The sequence below is a fragment of the Gasterosteus aculeatus genome, chromosome 7 (assembly GCF_964276395.1).
Source record: "Gasterosteus aculeatus chromosome 7, fGasAcu3.hap1.1, whole genome shotgun sequence".
Taxonomy (NCBI): Eukaryota; Metazoa; Chordata; class Actinopteri; order Perciformes; family Gasterosteidae; genus Gasterosteus; species Gasterosteus aculeatus.
Window position 1 is genome coordinate 9,371,800 of NC_135694.1, and position 20,652 is coordinate 9,392,451.

Sequence of the window (20,652 nt, forward strand, 5' to 3'; positions counted from 1 at the left end):
TAATTGCTGTAAGCTGTAAGCAGCAGTCGGAGTCACATCAGTCGGCGCCGGCACAATCTTGTGACGTCAATCCTCCAAAATTAGACGATGCTTGAAACTTTGGCTTATCAACCTTTATCCCTAAAAAATAACATCCAAAGTACCTGAGCGCAGAAACACAGAAGAACAGTAAGCATGAAAAACACGGCACAGCACAAATATGTCTACTCTGGTGTCATAATTAGGCTTGTTTCTTCTTGTACAGCAAAACAATCAAAAGCCTGAAGTCAGGTTTTTACACGAACCATGGTAGCAGACTGGCTACATAAATGTTGCTGTGTCGTACTACCACCAAACATGTCCACCTAGAGGTATATATTACAAAACGGTGTAATCATGGCTTTGTAATGGCAAAAGGGGGAGAGCTGGACACACACACAAGTTGGAGAACTGTGGCCTGAGGCATCCCCTTCACACAAGCTTAAACAATATAAAAACACTGGAAAAAGAAGAAGGGTAGGTGATTTTTTTTTTTGAGGGTGATCAATCACAACAACAGCACTTTCCTCGAGTGTGTCTTTGTTTGGGAGTGTGTGTGCAATATGAGCGAATCACAGGAGTTAATGAGGAAGTTGTGTTCAAGGCTGTATGCAGCAGCCAAGGAAGCATGCATACTGTCCCTGGGACTATATGTGTGTGTGTGTATGTGTGTGTGTGTGTGTTTGTGTGAAAGACAAAGTTGGAGAGAGGTCAGACAAGCCCTGCCAAGCCCACAGTGAAGAGTTGCTAAACTGTGCTATCCAGTTGCACAATGTCCTTTAAGTTAACTGTCACATACCAAAGAGACTGACTCAGGCCATTAGTCAGCAAACCCGTAATGATTTCATACTTCATGGATATTAAACAATAACAATGAGCAAGTTTAACAATGATTGAGTGAAAGCGAGCTGAGAAACCTAATGTGAAAGAGCAGAAGTGTGCGTGTGTTTGTGTATCTTGAGCTGCATCTTCTACATCTGCTCACAAAGACTTCTTTATCTGCCGCTGCACACGTGATTCCCACATGGTGGCTCATGCAGTCTCCACAGGACCACACACACAAAGACTCTCTCACACACACACACACACACACACACACTCTTGCACAGTATGACAAGCACTCAATCACCCTTACCAGCAAGTGAGCACACAACGCCATAATGTACACAAACCAGGCTCTGCCTCCGCCTCTGTGTCTCTAAGGTGAGTCTCAAAGTCCCAAAGTTTCTGGCCTTTTAAAGGGGAGGAAGGCCTGCTGGCGGCCCTCCAGACACTGTGACCCCACACTTCCTGCACTGGGTAGACACCAGGAAAGACAAAGACACACACACACACACACACACACACAGATCCATCTGTAATCACACAACAGACCTCAACATATGTGTAGAACGTACAGCTTCCATAGACAACGCTGTGTGTGAGTGTGCTTGTGTATAAATATGTGAGGGGTGGTCATGAGCCCCTTCCATCCTTGCCTCTATATATATATATATATATATATATACTATATAGTGTTTTTAGTCTTTAGAGCACAAAACTTAAATACATATCGGTATTGCCCCATCCATACGGTGCAGGGTGCCCCCTGCCCATCAGGTCTTACTAAATCAGTCCTACCCATTCATATACCACCTAGGGGGTACTATTCGGGGTTAGCCCAGCCTAATCCTAATCCTAGTGTTCTTCTGATGTTTATACATTTCATACCAGCATGAAAAATGGACGGACAATGTGCGGCTGTCACGTCAAATATGAATGACCAAACACAGCTATATTGTAACAATATATATATGTGTGTGTGTGTGTGTGTGTGTGTGTGTGTGTGTGTGTGTGTGTGTCTGGGGGGGGTACAGCATGAATATACAGCGGTAAGGCTTTAAAAGACATCATACTGGGGCTGGAGTTATACAATTTGCAAATCTTTCAAGTTGTATTCATTCCTGTAATCCTGTCCTGTTTTATGTGTTGGGAGGCTTCATGACACACACACGCTGGTTTGTACTAATGTTGCATTTGAGCCTTTTACATCATGCAGCGTGTCTGCATTGGAGGTGTGTGCAGTGTGCATGTCACTGCCCTTGCATTTGAAGTGTGTGTGCCTGAGTACATAACCATGTGCCCAGGACATGCCTGTGTGTGTGTGTTTGTGTGTCCTTGACCAGCTGCAAGGGCAGAGGAAATGAGGTGGAACTCAATCTGGTCCACACCTGTCTGTCTCTTTCTCTAGAGGGAGGAGCCTAGGGACACACACACACAGCTTGATAAGTGCAATGTTCACGTTCTGTATGAGCAGATAGATTATGCATGCAGCAGCCAGCTAAGGGGCATGGATCCATTAATGTCTGCCCCAAGACAGTTTTACGTCTGTCTACGTTTCATGAGGACAGTGAGAGAGCAATGACGTGCGTTTGTGCTACTGTGGTGAGAAGGACGTGCGGGAGATATTAAATGAGTGACACACAATAGGTATCGAGAAGGAGAAGGTGACTCCTTTGGGAGAGGGGGAGGAAGGGAAGATGAAGAGATCAGGGATGACAGTGTAAGACACAAGCACACAAGGACAGAGAGAGAGCGATGGAGCGAGAGAGATTGCACTGGTATGGGAGGGTGGTGGGTTACTTCGGGACGCCAGAACCCAGTGACATGACACAGATGCACTGTGCAGAGAGCAGGGGAGAGTCGGCTTTAGAGGATGGAAGAGGGGGGATGGGCCAGAGAGAGAGAGCGCACCACTGTTTCCACGCTAGTCTTATGTTGGACTCAATGTGAAGATGAAAACATCTCTTCGTGTTAAAAAAATGCATGCAACCCCAATTCATCGTGTTTACAACAACGGTATTGTAATTAATGTTAACCTTGTGCAAAATGTTGCAGCTGGTCATTTGCCAAACTAAATGATGAGAAAAAATAGCGGCAGATCATGAAGACGGTTATAAATGCCAAAGGTGACGCTAAAATTCAATTGTGTCAACTGATCGTGCCTAAAAACCTACCAACTCTAAAACCTCCTACCAGAACATTTTGAGGCTCAGTAAAATCCTCAAAACTGTTCCTGATGGTCTGCATTGCTACACGATTTTGAGCGCAGGCTCCCTCTCTTGTTACGGTTTCATCATTTGAACGTTTTAAAAATAAAATTGGGCTCCTTTATTTGTAAAATCGACAGTGCACATGCGTTGAATAGCAGGACATGTTCACTGATTTGTCCACTGTAAGGAGGGACTGTTGATCAGATTAATGCAACTCTATCTACTTCTGTCACGTCACTTGCATTTTGTCTGCAGCGCCTGAGGTCTAAATCAAGAGCGGCCTGGTTGAGGTGTCATGGAGGGGTTTGCAGTCATGAATGTTCAATCACACACAGCGATGATACTTCAATCATAAAATAAGGAAGTACTTATTTAGGACTATTAGGTCAAAAAGGGAGCGACCGAATGGTGTGAGCGGTAGAAGAAAGGGCTGAAAAGTTATTTTCTGAGGGCGGTTTCATTTCCTCCTCTGCACTTGATTCATTACATTCAACATGCATCAGCAAAAATACTTTGCAGCAGTTAATGTTTTTAGATCAGCGGTGCGGCCTGCAGCGGGTTCACCCAGCAGCTTTTAGACCACTGTGATGACGCTGACAGCGGGAAGCTTTCGGTTTCAAATTGTCCGAGGAATAAAATGACCGTGAACATAAAGGAAAAATAAATACCGGTAATATATACAGAAAAGTGTGATGCAGCTGTCAGTCATCTCCACCATCATCTCAGCGGTTTATGGAATGTACCATGATACGACAACTTGACAGGGATGTTTATGTAATGCGCTTACAAACTTTAAGGTGGAATAGATTTAGACGCACACATTGTGGCATATTAGTAAATGATGTATGTCATCGGTCTGCTTGATAACACACACACGCGCCCATACCAACCCCCTCCACAAACACACTAGCCCAATTCCAGGTTGCATGCAGAGGACTTTACAGCAGCAAGTGCTTCCACCCACACACAGCATCAGTAGTATTTATTTCACTACAGAATGTCAAACATTTGCATACATATATATGCATGCAGGCGGGTTATCAGTCTGCCGACGTATAACAGCATCCATCTTTCCTTCCCTTCATGCCCCCCCCCCATTCAACTCATCCCCTGCTTTCTCCATCCTTCCCTTCACACCTGGCAAGCCTACAGCAAGGTCACACACCTCAATTACTCTGTGCGCGCACACACATGCACAGAGAGCGAGCGAAGGAGTGTGATAGGGGGGGAAGATAAGAAGGGAAGGGGTGGGAGCAGATTTCACGCTACCATGAGCACTGGCTAGCAGGCACCAGTGTTTCTGACATTTTATTTATGATGTGCAATGTTCAGTTCCTGTCCTCTCCTCTCGGTTTCATCTGCCACGTTGTGTCTCTGGTTCAGGCGACCATACGCATTGCTCCTTGATAAATATCTTCATTGGCCAACCATATATCAAGTAACACATTGCAATACCTGCACATATACCTATTTCATTTGTCTTTTCATTAGAAGGAATAGATTTTTATCTTCCATGGTCAGGTGACAATTAAACAACGAATCACAGCGGCCTGTAGGGCGAGCAGGCGCTAAGATACTCAATAATCACCTCTGACAGTCTGGCTATATCGGGCTGCAACATCGTTATTCCCAACGTGTCTAACAGCCATGTTAATGTACTAGTGGGGGCTTTTGGTGTCTGCAGGCAGACTGCTGTTCATCCGTGTAGCCACGGGAGGCAACCAGCTGTGTTTACATTGTGGGCTAATACAGCCGCCATATGGCAAACACAACGCGTGCTCAGTCCCCTGTCCTAAAGCTCCAGCTCCAAACGTGGAATAAAAGACTGATGAGTTGGTTTGAGCCTATAACTAGTAAACTCTAGTTCTGTAATTATTAGAATACTAGAACAATTTTTCCATATAGAATATTTAGCAGCAGTGGGAGGGCGAGGACTCCAGTTTGGGCTTTAACACTGTTCCAGTATATTAAAACCACCCACCAATGTCGGCCTATGGCCAACAGCTGATGCGTGTAGGAGTTTTTAATGTCTTATTAAAGCATTCTCAACTCCCCTTTTTTACACCTCATGGATGTATTTATTGTCAGAGTATTTATGTTTCTATCCAACGATGACAGAAGGACGAAGACGACTGACATGTTGTTGACCACTTGACAAGAGATGAGTTCACACTGTGCAACTTATAATTCAATAAGCAAGTAATCGGCCAAGTCTCCCACTTCATTTGTGACTTGTGACCTTCTCCCTCGCCCTGCAGCATGTACAATCTACATGTACCATAACTTCAGTTATCAGTGCAGTATAGACGGCTTCCAGAGTGACATCTAACACTAGTCTAACAAAGGAAACAGAGAAAATCAATTACATCACCGACACTGACCCTGCCCCCCCAAAACAGAGAGAGAAGGGGGCGAGAGGGGGTTGAGGTCTCAAACTGATGTATTTCCGGTTTTGAGTGACACCGATTTACAAGTTTATGGTTGGGAGGAAGAAAGGGGGACAGGAAAAGTGGGAGGCAGAGAAAAACAGAGAAGGCTGTGAACGGATACGGGAAGCTAGGAGAGAGGAAAGGACAGGCGGGGTGCAGACAGACAGAGGAGGGCCCTAACTCTTCAAGACATATCCTCTTACCAGTCTGGGGGCATGCAAACACACACACACACGCCGACCCATAAAGGTCACAGTGCACCCGCTGCCCTCCAGACACCCATGCAGAGACACACATATCGTCTTCACTGCATGTGCGCAGACACAGCCTTGATTTCCCACACACTATTCCACACACACACACACACACACACACACACACACACACACACACACACACACACACACACACACACACACACACACACACACACACACACACACACACCTGTTAAATCAAGAATAGATTTTAAGGTACTTCTCCTCACCTACAAGGCACTTGCTGGTGAGGCACCGTTGTATCTTCAAGAGCTTGTAACACCGTATTGCCCAACAAGGCAACTGCGCTCCATAGATGCTGGGTTACTTGTTGTTCCTATGGTTTTAAAAAGTAGGCTGGGGGCCAGAGCCTTCAGTTATCAAGCTCCTCTTTTGTGGAACCAGGTTCCACTTTCAGTCCGGGGGGCAGATTCGGTCAGCTCTTTTAAAGTAAAACTTAAAACGTTCCTTTTTGATTCTGCCTATAGTTAGGGCTGGCTCAGGCTAGTCCGGACCAGCCCTTAGTTAAGCTGCTATAGGCTTAGAATGCCGGGGGAATTCTTAGGACACACCGTGCTCCTCTCTCACGCTCTCGTTCTACCATAATTCAAGTTTTATTAATGCACATGACTAATTCAGCTTCTTTCGGGGAGTTTTTTTTTGTGTGCTTTCTCCCCTATCAGGTCTCCGTAGATCGTGGTTCCTTCGGGACCCTGGTCCTGACACCTACCGTGGCCATGCTGACGCCTGCTGCTGCCATCATCATCATTATTTTAGATATTAATCATATTACTTTACTCATAAACCAACATTACCCTCTCCTTAAGTCTCTGTGCTCTCCCTCCCCACAGGCGTCTGTAGATGGTGGTTCTATCTGATGGTGGTTGCCCCTGCAGTGGTCCTGCTGTGCGCCTGGCTTACTACTCACAATTACTTGAATCATTTCTGTCATAGGAATTGCATGTATTATACATTGTTCATTCTGTACACATGGCATCCATTGTAGTCTGTCCATCCCGGGAGTGGGATCCCTCCTCTGACGTTCTCCCTAAGGTTTCTTCCCTTTTTTCCCTCTTGTAAGGGTTTTTTCATTTTTTGGAGAGTTTTTCCTGTGCCGATGGTGGGTTTCGGGGCAGAGGATGTTGTATGTGTACAGACTGTAAAGCCCTCTGAGGCAAATTTGTAATTTGCGATTTTGGGCTATACAAAATAAAATGACTTGACTTGACTTGACTGTCATTTCCACAAATCAGAATCATTTATTTGCCATGTATGTTTGACATAGGAGGGATTTCTCATGGTTGGTGATGCATACAGGGCAGTGAACAAAAGATAATAATTTATGAACAAATAAATCAACAATAGTATACGAAAGAATATAAGAAAGAACGTCCACAGGCAAACAATACTAGACTATACACAAGTGTGTGAAGTGTATGACTGCCTCAATTGCACGTGTGAAATGATGTCTACAGGTACACATACAAGTAACTGCCGATGGCGAAACACAATCAAAAAGAAAGCATGCAAATTATTTTGGACGGAAAATGAGGACGGTAATAAAGTAGCCAATTAGAAAGTCAACTGGATCTAACTGGAAATAAATGAACTTTCGTGTCGCCTCAACTGTGACTCATGTATTGAGAGGAACTGGAGCGAGAGATATTGTGGGACAAGCGCGCACACACACACACACACACACACACACACACACACACACACACAAACAAGAGCACAGTTATCATGGGAGTTACACGCGAGAAGGGTCAAGGTCCAGCGTGGAACTGTGTTTTAGAGAGAGGCGATGAAGAGGAGAGAAGGCCATGGCCGGGAAAGAAGAGAGAAAAACAATATATGAAGCTGGGTACAAAGGGCCAGAAGAGGGAGGAGGATGAGACGGGACAGAAAGATCACTGCATGCTGTTTGGTAGAGATAAACTTATGCGGATTGCTTGTCTGGATTTCCGGGTGAAATAAAAATGGCAACACATGAATTTCACTTCCTCATATGTGCAGCCCTGGAGCAAATCCACATCATCCCATGCAGCAAGTAAAACCGGTGGGAGTGCTTAGACAAGGCAGACCTGAACACTGTGTTCAAGTTGTGCATCATTAACAGCAGAGGACAAACACAAACCTGCTCAGTGACAAACGAGTCACGTTTTCATTCACAACGACAGCAAGCGCACGCACGCACACACTCAACTGTAAAAACCTAAGCATCTACTTTGGAGTGTATTCCCAGGCACACACACTCAAAGGAGGACACAAGTACAGAAACAATTTGAGATCCAGGGCAGTGCCACTTTATGAGAAACACCACAGATAAACAAATAAAGAGAAATCGAAAAGGAGGGCAGCGTAAGAGCAAAAACCTTCAAAGAGACTGCACATTTGTTCCACACACAATTACAGAGTGCAGTAAATACACATGGCATGGCCAAAGTCCTGTGTGTGTGTGTGTGTGTGTGTGTGTTTATGGGAATCTATGTTTGTGCACTCATAATATACTTTCTATTTTCAGTGTTTCACATTTTGAGCATTCAGTAGGCGCTCCCACCTAGAGGGCCACGGAAGGATAAGCTTTGATGAATTACACACTGATAATAGAAAAAATTGAGTACAAGCAGGACACCATCAATTGAGGTGGAGATACAGACATGTGTGGTGCAGATATACGACAGATATGACCAATGTCTGGTAAAAGTTGAAAACACAAAACATTTCAATTCTAAAGCTCAACAGTCCTTCTAGAGTTGGACTCCCCCCTCTGCATTTCTCTCTTCTTCTCATTCCCTCCCTTTAAATCCTGAGCTATAAAGAATCCTGCATAACAGAGCGAGCATAATTCACCAACAATCTGCAAGAGACACACTCCTCTACAAACACACACACCACCTGGTTCAGTCAGTCACGAGGCCCTTTTTACAGAGGCCAACTCTGTCAACCTATGCAACATTCACACAATCCGAGTGTGTTTAGGTGGGTGTGTGTTTAGGTGTGTGTGTGTGTGTTAGGGCTGGGCTCAAAGGCCACAAATTCATATCACAGCCAAAAAGCACCGCCGGCCACCTGCTTTTCACGGCTCGCTGGCCAACTCACTCGCAACTGCTGTACCCAGCATGCAGTTCGGCGGGGAATATATATATATATATATTTACTCCATTAAAAGAGTGTTTGTTGTTGTTTATTAATTGTTGTGTGTCAATCTCAATACACGTAAGACAAATAGCTCCGACTGCTGCACCCTCGGAAGTGAACAAAACATTTTGCTCCCTGCTAAAGAATGTCGACAGTTGTTACAACTACTAGTTTGACGGTGTGGAAAACTCTTGTGTGTGTGTGTGCATTATCTTCATCTTCATCGGATGTTGTCTCCACTCAGCATGCCAATCCCCTATCTACCCCCAGTAGTAGTGACGAAGCCCTCTCCTGACTGAGACAACTGGAATTCATTACCTTAAATCAACCAACCGCAGCTCGTCTCCATCACACAAAGGCGCCATGTGCACACTCAGCCTACTGTCTCTGCCAGTAGTGTGTATGTGTGTGTGTATGCATTGAAAATGTCTCAGCACGTGTGCTTCTCCTTTTATCTCCACTAATTTCCTTTTCTTGCGTGCATGTGTGACATCAGCTCAAAAAACCACAGCAACTTTAAAGGTGAGGTCAGGCCATTACGTGACTTTTGAGTTGTGCGTTGTGTCGTTATTAAATTGTTAGGATCTTGGTTCTGTTCCATCAGTTGCAAATCTATAGCTCCAGTGTTTCCTCTCCTCACACCGGCGCTGCACTGCTGCTAGGTATTAGCAATGCTGCAAAATCGATTCCTCAAAACAAACACAATCTTGTTTTGCCTTTTTCTGTAAAATGAGCATTGCACCAGACTCAACAACAGACTTAACAAATGGGCCTTTCAAATGCCACTTTGTTTGTCATAGACTAGTCACATGGTCACTTTGGATCTGATTCGATTGGTATGTAGTGAATACACCAGTCATAAATAATTTAGTTTTAATGTAAACCTTGCTGCTGGTGTTCTTCACCATTGTTTTAGAAACAAGGACAGAATAAGGCGCAGTAGATCCAAAAATAAGTGGTAATATTCAAACAAACTTTAAAGGGTTGTTTTCTTTTCATGAAAAAATAAAAGCTGCCATGATTGTTGCCATACGGACCAGATCTTCTACCGGAACAGCCTCACCATCTCCATCATGTCTCTTCCGCTTCCTTTGTCTTACTTCGGCTAATTACACACAGCTACCTGCACAGGCTCGTTTCTATGGAGGGTATTAGCTCCAAGGCCAGCTAATCTGCTTAACCCCGCATGATAAAATGACCTAAGCCTGATTCCTTTGTGCCTTAACAAACTGTAAAACTAGTGTAGTCACAGATAACGCCTCAGAGCCAAGTATTTGCAGTATGATATACAGCAGTAGTGTGGCAGTAGATGCTGCAGCACTCAACTCTTCACCCCTTCATCGTATTTTTAACACATCATGATCAACGCTTCCTGGCACCAAGTCATGAAGGTGCAGCAGTGTTGTGTAGAGATGCGTTGACGCATGCAGTAGGCTTTATCTAAAGCGGTGCAACATCAGCATTACTGAGATGAAAAAAACTTAAATGTATGAGCAGATACCAAAAACTGTATGAAACTAAATACATATATAAATCAGCATGACAAACAAGCATTTTATAGACATAAACGTGTCTCAAATGACTCCTTGAACACAAGCTGTTATTAGCTCAGCTCCAGCCCATCTATCCACAGACACAACGCAGCCAAGGCGCCAGCCAGCCAGCCTCCCCTCACCTCCACCCCCCCACCTCCTCTCCTGCCTGTCTGCTCCTCTCCTTCTCCTCCCCCTTCCCCCTTGTTTTAAACACTGGGCAGCATCGCCCCCCCCCCCCCCCCCTCCTCTCTCTCTCTTCTTTCTGTTTTCCTTTTTCTTCAGCAGGCAGCACCCTCAATCACCCTGCCCCTCCCCCCTCTCAGCCTCCATTCCAATGAATGCACAATCTCCCCCCTTCAGCCGAGGGGGGCTATGAGGGGAGGGGGGGGCGACTGCCCCAGGGTTGAGGAGGGGTAGAGAGGAGAGCAGCAGCACACATGCACACACAAATTCAATCACAATCCCCCCCACCCCTCCTCTATGCATGTCTGTGTGTGTGCACATCTGCAGAGGAACACACGGGGGTGGCATATTTGGTTGGCGTCCTAATGGCTCTCTATGCAGGAAATGGCTTGTTGCTACACAGACAGCTCCAGAATCAACTGTTATCACGGGCCAAATTCCCATATTCTATCTGCAAAACACACACGTTCACCCACAGCTGGGCCAGGTCGCCCCTCCCCAATTAATGACTATGCAAAACTAGCCGACAGCCTTAACGGAAAGGAATGGCATCCGCCTCGCCACGTTATCCATGCTATAATACTATATTACCTAGTGGACTTTCTAAAAGCATACATATTTGGTTTTATGCAACATCTTGTATCAATCAATATATTTTTAGGCTTTCTGCTTTTTTTGGTGTTTTATTCTCTTTTCCACTTATTTCTTTCACAATTACATAAACATTTGAATGTATTTGGCCTGCCCCACATGAAACACCTCCACCTATAAAATGCCTGAGATGAAAAACTTGTTATATGACTAATTTAAGTTTCTTCAACTTATACACGTGTACAACTACTCACTACAGAATATACCCCTTCTTTGATATAATACTACCTTACTGAATCACCACTTCATATCTTTATTTCTTACATTATTAGCATGTGTAATTAACTATGTATCTCATAGAATAATTTACTCCATATGATGAAACATGAATAACTCATTACAACATCTGCTTACCGTAACGAAATGTATCCAGGTTCCTTTGACACGTTCCTGTAATACACCGTTCTCTGCGTTCAGCATGGGAACCAACAGCACTGGTGTAGGATTATCACTGGCCGAGTCCTGCATGCACTACACCCTAAACGGGCAAGGTTATACCAGGTAGTGAGCGAGCAGCCATAACGTACTCCATCTCACGGCAGGGGGCCCTGGCTGAACCGCGCCTGGCACGCACGCCTCTGGATAATCCGGGCTGGGCAGGAAGTGGTGGATGAAAAAAAAAAAAAAAAAGGATCAGAAAAAAGGAAAGAGAAATGTCAGAGTGCTCTACTTATGCTACTAGCACACTACTGAAAAGAGATAAAGGAAGATATTCCCTGGGGAGGGGTGGGCATGAAGGACGGGGGGCGGCAGAGGGAATAGTAACAGTGATTTCGCCTTGTGTGTGGAAGTGTGCATGTGCGCATGTGCGTGCCGGGCGCTCTGTGGGTGTGTGGCGGAGTACGGTACAGATCAATTTACAGTAGCACGCAAGAGTGTCTTTCTAGTCAGGCCTTTATTGCAGGAATATTTGGATTGGTTTAAACACAGATTTCCTATATTAATATTTCATTCATATTGATATATTAATATAGGAAGCAATGCACACACAACAACATTAGCTCCAGGCAGACGTCGGCACAAGTGTTTCTCACACCCTTACGTGAGGACGAGCACGCACACACAACGTGGCTCCTATTAGGTCATTTTATATCAGTAACACACACACACACGCATTGACTAAACGGGTGCTGACCGCAGACCAGAGTACTGACAAGAACAAGGTGATAGTCCCCCGACCACAACACACAGGGACAGAACACACTTTGCAGTACAGAACTGCAAGTGTTTAACTATAAGAAGCTAATAGTGTAGAGTGTGTGTGTCTGTGTGTGCGCAGAAGAGATAGGCCATCACAGATTAAAGCTTAGGCAGCAAAGTCACAAGACCCATGTTCAATACAATCACCTCTGTATTTCCCAATAGAGAGATAAAAAGGAGAGATAAAGAAGAGTGAGAAAAAGGAGATGAGAAGAGGAAAGAGAGACCTTTTGTGCCTGCTCGCGTTTACATCAGCAGAGATCGGGGAGTAAAGGAGGAAGAGCAAGAAAGGACACGTTAGTGTAGGGTGCAGGACTATAAAGCCATAACGTAAAAGGAGACAAAGAGACAGAGGAGTAAATATGAACTACTTTTGCATTTTGTTTTCCGCGCTGGTGGGCCGGCTGGCTGCCGAGCCGCCGGGGGCATTTAAATGTCCCGGCCCTGACACAAACCGTTGGGACATTCAAGCAGACTTCCCTTTGGTTTACTAGTAAATTACAATCACCTGCTTTTATTAATCTTTGCCTTCATGTAAAGCAGGAACAGTCACCAAGTAATGGACACTGTTGATAGGAGCGTCCACACTCTCCACCTCAAGCCTTCTTGTTAGATCTCTTACCAAAAAGCCCCTCTGTGGTCCGTGCTTGTCTATTTTGGGGCATCCTTTGCATGCAAAAGTTTGGGAAGTTTTGTGACAAAAACATTCAAACCTGTCCGCAAAAGACACACACACACACACACACACACACACACACAGACACACACACACAGCCCCAGCTGGAGCACACAAGCTTCCTTTGTGCTGCATTCCTCACGCCTTTTTAGCCTTAGCTCCAGCATTTAGCTTAGCTCTTCTACATGCACACACACACACACATACATACACACACAGCAACTTTCTCTTGCTTTTGTCTGCAGATGGGTAGCGGTGAAAACAGCTGAGAGCTTGTGGATGGGTAGCTTGTCTTACCGTGGCTGCGCTCCGGTTGAGCCGAGAGGGGGACGCGGGGTCGGCTCGGTGGAGTAAAATTCCAAAGAGGTTTGTCGGCTCAGCAGATTCACGCCACCTTTCTTTTCCTTTCCTGCTGCCTTGCCTGCCTGCGCTCCCAGCTTTGTGTGTGTGCCTCGTATTTTCCCTTTAAACTGCACGGCCTGCCTCCCCCCACCTCCTCAGCGCACGCGCACACACACACACACACACACACACACACACACACACACACACACACACACAGAGCCAGCACAGAAAACACACACTGTTCTTGAATGTGACACTGTTGTCAAAAGCATGCAGCGCTGTTGTTTTTGTTGCTATACATTTTTTTCTTATTGTACAATCTGCAAGAAAAAAAAGAAAGAAAAAAAACTCAGATCAAAATAGAAATCCTTTGTCTATCTTCTTATTTTCTCTCTAAAAAAAATTGTGACTCCTTCTCCTCCTCTGTGTTTTCCTCCCTCACCCTATCGCTTTATATTCTGTCTCGCCTTTTTCCCACTCAGTAGTCAAACAAAGAAAGGAAAGGAACAGAGCGAGCGCACACACACAAGCACAAACACACACACACACACACACACACACGACACACATTCGCTTGCTGCTTTCTCTCTCCCTCTCTCCCATACACATGCAGCGGCTCGGAGCCCAACCCCCCAGCCTGCCTCCCTCGGATTTTTTTTTCACTCCCTGCCTTTCTCTAAACAGCACCCCCCCCCCCCCCCCCCCCACACCTCCTCCCCTCCCTCAGCCTGATCTGGCCTCGTTCTCATTCGTCTACCACCCCTCCCTCTCTCTCCCTCTCTCTCTCTCTCCATCCTTCCCCGCTCTACCTCTGTGTGTCAAACAGATGGGATTGGTGAGCAGAAGGAGCCGCTCGGTTCATTCCGTACCTTGATTTCTCTTCTTCATTAGTCTAATGTACGCTGTGACCTACGGTACAAACGCCGATAAAAAACAGCTAAACACATCGATAGAGGTGCTAGAACGGCGCAGCGCGTCCTGCTGCCCAGATGTGATTTTATTGCACCCACATCGAAGCCGTGCTGCGATAAGGGTTGAGCACAGAGAGCAGCCAACATGTGGCTCGACAGAACAATGCCTTCTAGGTACAGAATCCAGTTTGGGTGCAACATGACCACTGACCAACGACCTTCCTGCTTTTACTGACTTCTGTCAGCACTCGTTTAGTCCTCTGATTGAAATGACTACGAAGTTTTTAATTAAATTAACCAGATTAAATTAATTCTAATTACAGCCTGGGTCTTATTTGCAAAGTTAAGTTGCTTGTCATATATATCAATTATGAGGGACTGGGTGAGACAATCACAGGCTGTAGTCATTTGCCCCCCCAAAAAACAACCTACCAAAAGCACTTTACTCAGATCCCAAAATGTCACTAATAATTCCTAATTGCAGAGGGAAACTTTGCAAACCGTTAATTTGGATAATCATTTTACCATTTGCCATTATTTTATCTTGTAAATACCTTTGGCTGTGGCGGCAGATTCTTTAAAAGTTGTCTGACTGCATATGTTTGTACCTCCTTCATTGCTAAAAGCTGTTAGAAATATAAAAATAAGAGGCAAGTCCTTCTAGAACAAAACGATAGCATTATTGTTTTCTTAATACCTAATCAGTATTACTTACTTGGAAACAAACAAATTACCAAAACGATTCAAAGTCTATTGTTTTATAACCGGCGACCTTTCAGTGCCCTTTACTAAATGTGTCTAAATGAACATTAGGAACAGAAACCCTGTTTGAGCTGCACACGGCCATCAGGCCGGGGCGGAAAACAAGCAGCGCCCACTCGTCGGCATGTTGGGGGTCACACACAAAAAACACACGCTCCGTATTTCCTCTCAACCGGAGATGTTTCTTATATCACACGTTAAGATGCACACACGCACAGCACGGCCTTTTGGAAGGAGGAAGATGGAATTACAGAAGGGAGACAAAAAGTATGGTTGGAAAGCAGAGGTGGAGAGAGAGAGAAAGAGAGAGAGAGAGAGAGAGCATGGTAGGGGGTGACGGGATGGAAAAAAATACAGCATGGAATTGTTGCACTTTCTGACCAGCGCATAGATTGAAGGAAGTCTCAGAACCATTACTACACTCACTGACTCCTATACTCCCCCCTATACTAGCACAAGCGGAGAAATGGCCAGTGGTTGAATGTGTCTTGATGTCTTGATGCAGCATTTCTGTTTTAAACCACTTAATCCCAACACTCTGCATGTAATTTGACTGAACCTGTTGTTAATGTTAAAGTCAGCAGTGTCCAAATGTTGCGTAACTTCCCAATGATGACCATCAAAGCCAATGCTGCTATGTCCATCTTCACCAGTTTACCCGGTTTAATTGACACCCCTGATTATCCTATTTTACTAAGCTACTCGTGGCTTAACTACCCTTTATTAGCACTGTCAACCTATTGAATACATAAGAGTTGTAAATGTATAGCAGGAGAAGAGGCAGAAGAACGTTGTTTGAATAAAGTGAACAACTGGAGGTAAGTTATTACTGACTTCAGGCTTTTAATAATAATTCATTCATTTAATTAATAACTCAGTAGTTGCTTCTATCTGAACAATGTCTTTTTCCGTAGGATAAAGGGGAACTGCCATTAGTGTTCTGGTGTGTTCAAATAAGGTTATATATTACTGGTGAAGACATAAATCAACATAATACACAGAATAAACCTTCACAAACCTTGTGAATAGCCTAAAATAAAATCATTAACAGCCCTGTAAATCCTATAAAACAGAGATAGCAGGCTAAAAGCACATTTACATGACAGCCCAGTGTGGACAGTACACATGTAAAGTTCCACGTTAAGAGAGTCAGGATTACTACTCTGTAAGAGGCTTTTGTGAAGGCCTCACGGCCCAGAAACGGGAGGTCTCAACGTCTGCTTCTTGTCTGTGGTTGGCCGATTTGCATCATTCAACCACTTTTTTTGGTTCGTCCGATCCCATTGGATTTGACTAAACCTACATGGAAATGACGGACAGCTTCCTTAGCCACTCACAAGCCAAAACGGGTAGAGCGGAAAGAGAGATTTATGATTCATACGCTTCGATGGCTTGGTGGTTTTTGTACTCTCAATTCGCCACGGTTTGTCTGAGAGAAAGGTTAAAGGTATCACTAGATTTGGCCCAATCTCGGCAAGCGACTTTGCCGTGGCGTTTTCCGTGTTAGCTCCAAAGGATTGTTCATCTTTTGCACTGCCGAGTGCACAATCCCTGAAATATTTTGCATCAGATATTTTAAAACTATTACAGCAATACTCTTTAAAGTTGAGCATTTTCAAACGGATCAATGGGGATTGCAGCCAAGACTAACGCTTCGACGGGTGTGAAGCATTCATACATACATTTCGGGATGAGTACACGATATTCCTGTCGAAGTAGATCGGTTAGTTAGGGCAGCCCTCAGGTGGAACACATTTTAAACAAACACTCATTGGTTGAGCATCTAGCAAACAGAGCAAAGTTTCCCCATGGTTTCGGGGGCGGATCGGGTGGGGTACTAGTAGGGCGAATGGACATTATATCTGCTGTGAATAAATACTTCCGCCTTAAAGAGTTTAACATTGTTGTTTATTTGCCCCTTTTCCCAAAGTTAGATGACAAGATGTGTAAACAGGACACGCTGTGTTTTTAAGTCTTGGGGTGGACACACTGCATTCAAACATGTGCACATCTCCGCTCACACCAGTGGTGCATGATAATGGACCTGATGGGGCGGAAGCACTGTGATGACCTCAGCCTGTAAAATGATGAAATCTGCAACTATTGATCCCACATAGAGGTAGAAAAAAAACGTACCTAGTTTGTACATGAAAACAGTATTTAAACTGTAAACCATTTGAAACTAAAGCCCTGTTTACAATTTCATGAGATGCAGCAAAAAAGGTTGGAAAACTACAAAGAGCAGAGTCAAATATCTGCAGCATCTAAAGTAATATAATGGAAGGGTGGTAGAGTTAGTGAACACATTAGGATTCTGCAGCTGTTTTAAAAGCTTTCAAAAAGTAATTGAGGACAAAGACTGACATATTAAGAGTAAAGAGTTTATTCGTTAGTGAACATGTCCTGTTGAGTGGGGTCTAACAAACACACCGCACCGTGGATGCCTAGTGGACAAAAAGTTGGAGTTGGCTAATAAGTAATGTTTTATGCAGATGCTTGACGTCATTTTACCCCATGCAAGGACACTAGAGACTAACTACAGCAAGCACAAGCCTGTGTTAACTCTTAGAGACTAACTACAACCTTGCAGATCCCTCAGTATTGCAGAGCAGTGGCTCTAATGGAGCATATACACAAGCCAATAGTTTGTTTGACAAACAAATTACCAAGCAAAAAACAGATCAACAGAAAAGCTCAGATGAAAATGTAATAAGCCTTCGAATCTGCTTTTTAAATGATTCATACTAATGTCAGGTTTAACGACATTCCACCACATACACAAAGATGTTTTTTTTCATCACCTAGCTATTGATGACACTTGTTTAATGACGGCAGTTGTACTCCGTATGATACCGCACATTATTGTATTCAACATTCCCTCACCCCAAAACTAACTCTAAGGCCAAGGCTGCTTGAATGAGACCAAGGAGAACAAGGTAAGCTGATGACGGAGAGCAGGGGGTGGAGGAGGCACCTACCCAGGGACGGAGGAGGAAGGCAGGAGGCCAGTCAATATGGTGGCACATTACATAATTCTCTCACTGTATTGATTTATCACCTAGCAGATTTGGCCCCAGGCCAGTATGCAATAGCATTTGTAATATTTGAGCTGGAGCCCCGACAGAGAGAGAGAGACATGGGCAGGTGGATGGCTCAGAGACGACAGAGCAAAAGAGGTGGGGGGAGCAGGGAGAATTTTGGGATGGAGCCAAAGTAATACAGATAAAGAGGAGGGTGGACTGAAAAGAGATGGGCGGAAACAAAGGTGTTTAATTGAGCGAGATGGAAATAGTTGAGATTTGCGAGAGAGAAAACAAGTGCGAGCGGGGATGAAGAGATGGTGACGGAAGAGGAAAGGCGGAACACAAAGAAGGTATGTCAGTGGGTTCACCGCAGGTCACCCTCCGTGCTGGAATCCGTTACATAAGAGCCAGCAGCACTGGGCAGAACAGCCTGACACACCGGACCTGCCTGCACAGGGACACAAAGCGTCTCTTAAAACACCAGAGCAGAAAGTGCCTGTGGCCGTGCATGCTGGATATAAACTTCAGCAGCACTCACAGGTTGCGCTGGAAATACATTCACGCCAGCGGGCTCCATCGCTCTGTCATCGGCGACCTGACTAATGGCTGCAAATTTCGAGCAGCCATTGGTCAGGTGGTTAAGCTGTATTTTTTTTTCAATCTTTACCCAAATATTCCAAACATATAAATGAGTGCAACAGCACGAAGGCCTTCAAAGAAAGTTAAAGTGTGTGCCATTTTCCACAGATCTTCTTCCTCATTAGCTGACTGAGGTTACACCGTTCACTGGTGTAATCCTTCTCCGCCTTCATGCAGGAGCACCAGGCCCCCCCATACTTCTTCTTCCCCCCCCTACTTGTTGTGACATCACTCTCTCAATCTCAGGATGAACTACAGACAGATGAGGGGAAGGAAGCGGCGATAAAGGCAGGAAACTAGATTAATGGTCTGAATGGAGCACAGAGAGGGAGAGGGAAGCGGGAGAAGATGGAGGAGAGAATAAGCAGAGCAAGCGAGAGAGAGCGAGGCTGACTGGAACAGGCTTTCCTTGTGCTGCTGTGAATTATTTACTTCATTCCGCATGCTATCGCTCTCTTTTAAAAAGATATATGCAAGATATATTCATGGAAGGGGAGGGAGCTGATTAATTTGCAATTAATGTTTAACGAGGTACAGCTGTGTTCAATTAACACTGGTTTAGCCCCCCCCCCCCTCCTCCCGCTGTTGATTCCACTTCTCAAGTGTTACTCGAGAGAGTAAAGCGATTAATACACTAGAATTAAGACGATGATGGAAGCTTATTTGATCAATTCCTTCAGAAAGTTTGCCGCACGATGCCGCACACAATAGAGGCAACATGTCGGCCGAAACAGAGGACATTCCTTATGACTCTTTACAAATGCAGACATTTCATTAGTGCCAAGCACGAGCCGGAGTGAAGGTTGTGATGTGCGATGGATTCGGCAGAGATTGCTTGTGAACCCAGAGACATTTAGATTCAACATCATGCATTCACCCCCCCCCCAAGCAAAGATCCACAGGACTCGAAAGTTTGATGCCTCTTTTCTCTCCCCCGCTCATCCTGCTTTTTCTTAATTCTACTGTATCTCTTTTTTTTCTAGCGGTTTATCTGAATCATCTCCTCCTTGGAGCTCCTCCCTCCCTCCCTCCCCTCCTGTGCTGGTCTCTCTCTCTCCAGGACATCATCGGGTGTCAATTTGGATTCTGTGCACTGTGCGTGTACACTGCCTGACCTGATAGTTATACACTAAACACACCCACATCAACCAAATGGGATTATTTGGTATGTAAATAGGATGGTGCGGGGGAATGAGGAAACAGACAGCAACAAGTGATGCAAAATACTGTATCAGTCTCGTAGAGTGATAGTGTGTGTGTGTGTGTGTGGTTCTGCTGTTGTGTCTGTATAGTCGTAGGTACACATTTTTGCTTTCATCACAAACTTATACTTCCACCCATCTGTTAACAAAGGAGAAAGGGAGAAGAGGCGGGCGCATGCAGTCGGCCATCACCCTTTATATCTGCTCCTCCTCTTCCTCTGCTCTTTGTCCTGTACCTCTCTCCCCATCGCCGCCTCCTCCTCCTCCTCCTCTCCCTCCTCCTGCCCGTTTCTGCCCTCCTCTTCTCCTCCTTTCATCTTCAGATAGAGGCAGAATGGAGCTCAGCTTCCTCTTAAGGCCCAGCAGGTGTGTGGTGTGTCTAATTGCACATGAGTGTGTGTGAGTGTGCTAAATGTGCTTTAAAGTCCTGCACATAAGAGCTTTTTTCCCTCTGAAGTCACGTCGTGCCTGCGTTTGTAACTACAGTATGTTTGTTAGCTGTGTGTGTTTGTATGTGTGTATTGGAGATATCTTGTTTCCTCGAGGGAGTCCAGGCCCATTTCCACTGTCTGCTGTAGCCAACCAACCCTGCAGTGCATCGATAATCTATTAGGCTAGAAACACACACACACACACACACACACACAC

The 20,652-nt window shown here is 44.9% G+C and overlaps 1 protein-coding gene across 6 annotated transcripts in view; it reads right to left on the bottom strand.

Annotated features, from left to right (window-relative positions):
- The window catches only part of kdm6ba (lysine (K)-specific demethylase 6B, a), an 81,920-nt gene that overhangs the window by 27,446 nt on the left and 33,822 nt on the right, over positions 1-20,652 (bottom strand). For 2 of the 6 annotated variants that reach the window (XM_078107378.1, XM_040180653.2), the window contains exons 1-2: positions 13,420-14,052; positions 11,601-11,838 (exon numbers count right to left, since the gene is read on the bottom strand). The exons of 1 other annotated variant lie outside the window; for it this stretch is intronic. The gene's annotated coding sequence lies outside the window, so the exon portion shown is untranslated. Of the gene's footprint in view, positions 1-11,600; positions 11,839-13,419; positions 14,114-20,652 lie in introns of those variants that run through there. 3 more of the 6 variants (XM_078107376.1, XM_040180652.2, XM_078107375.1) reach the window with 2 other exon arrangements.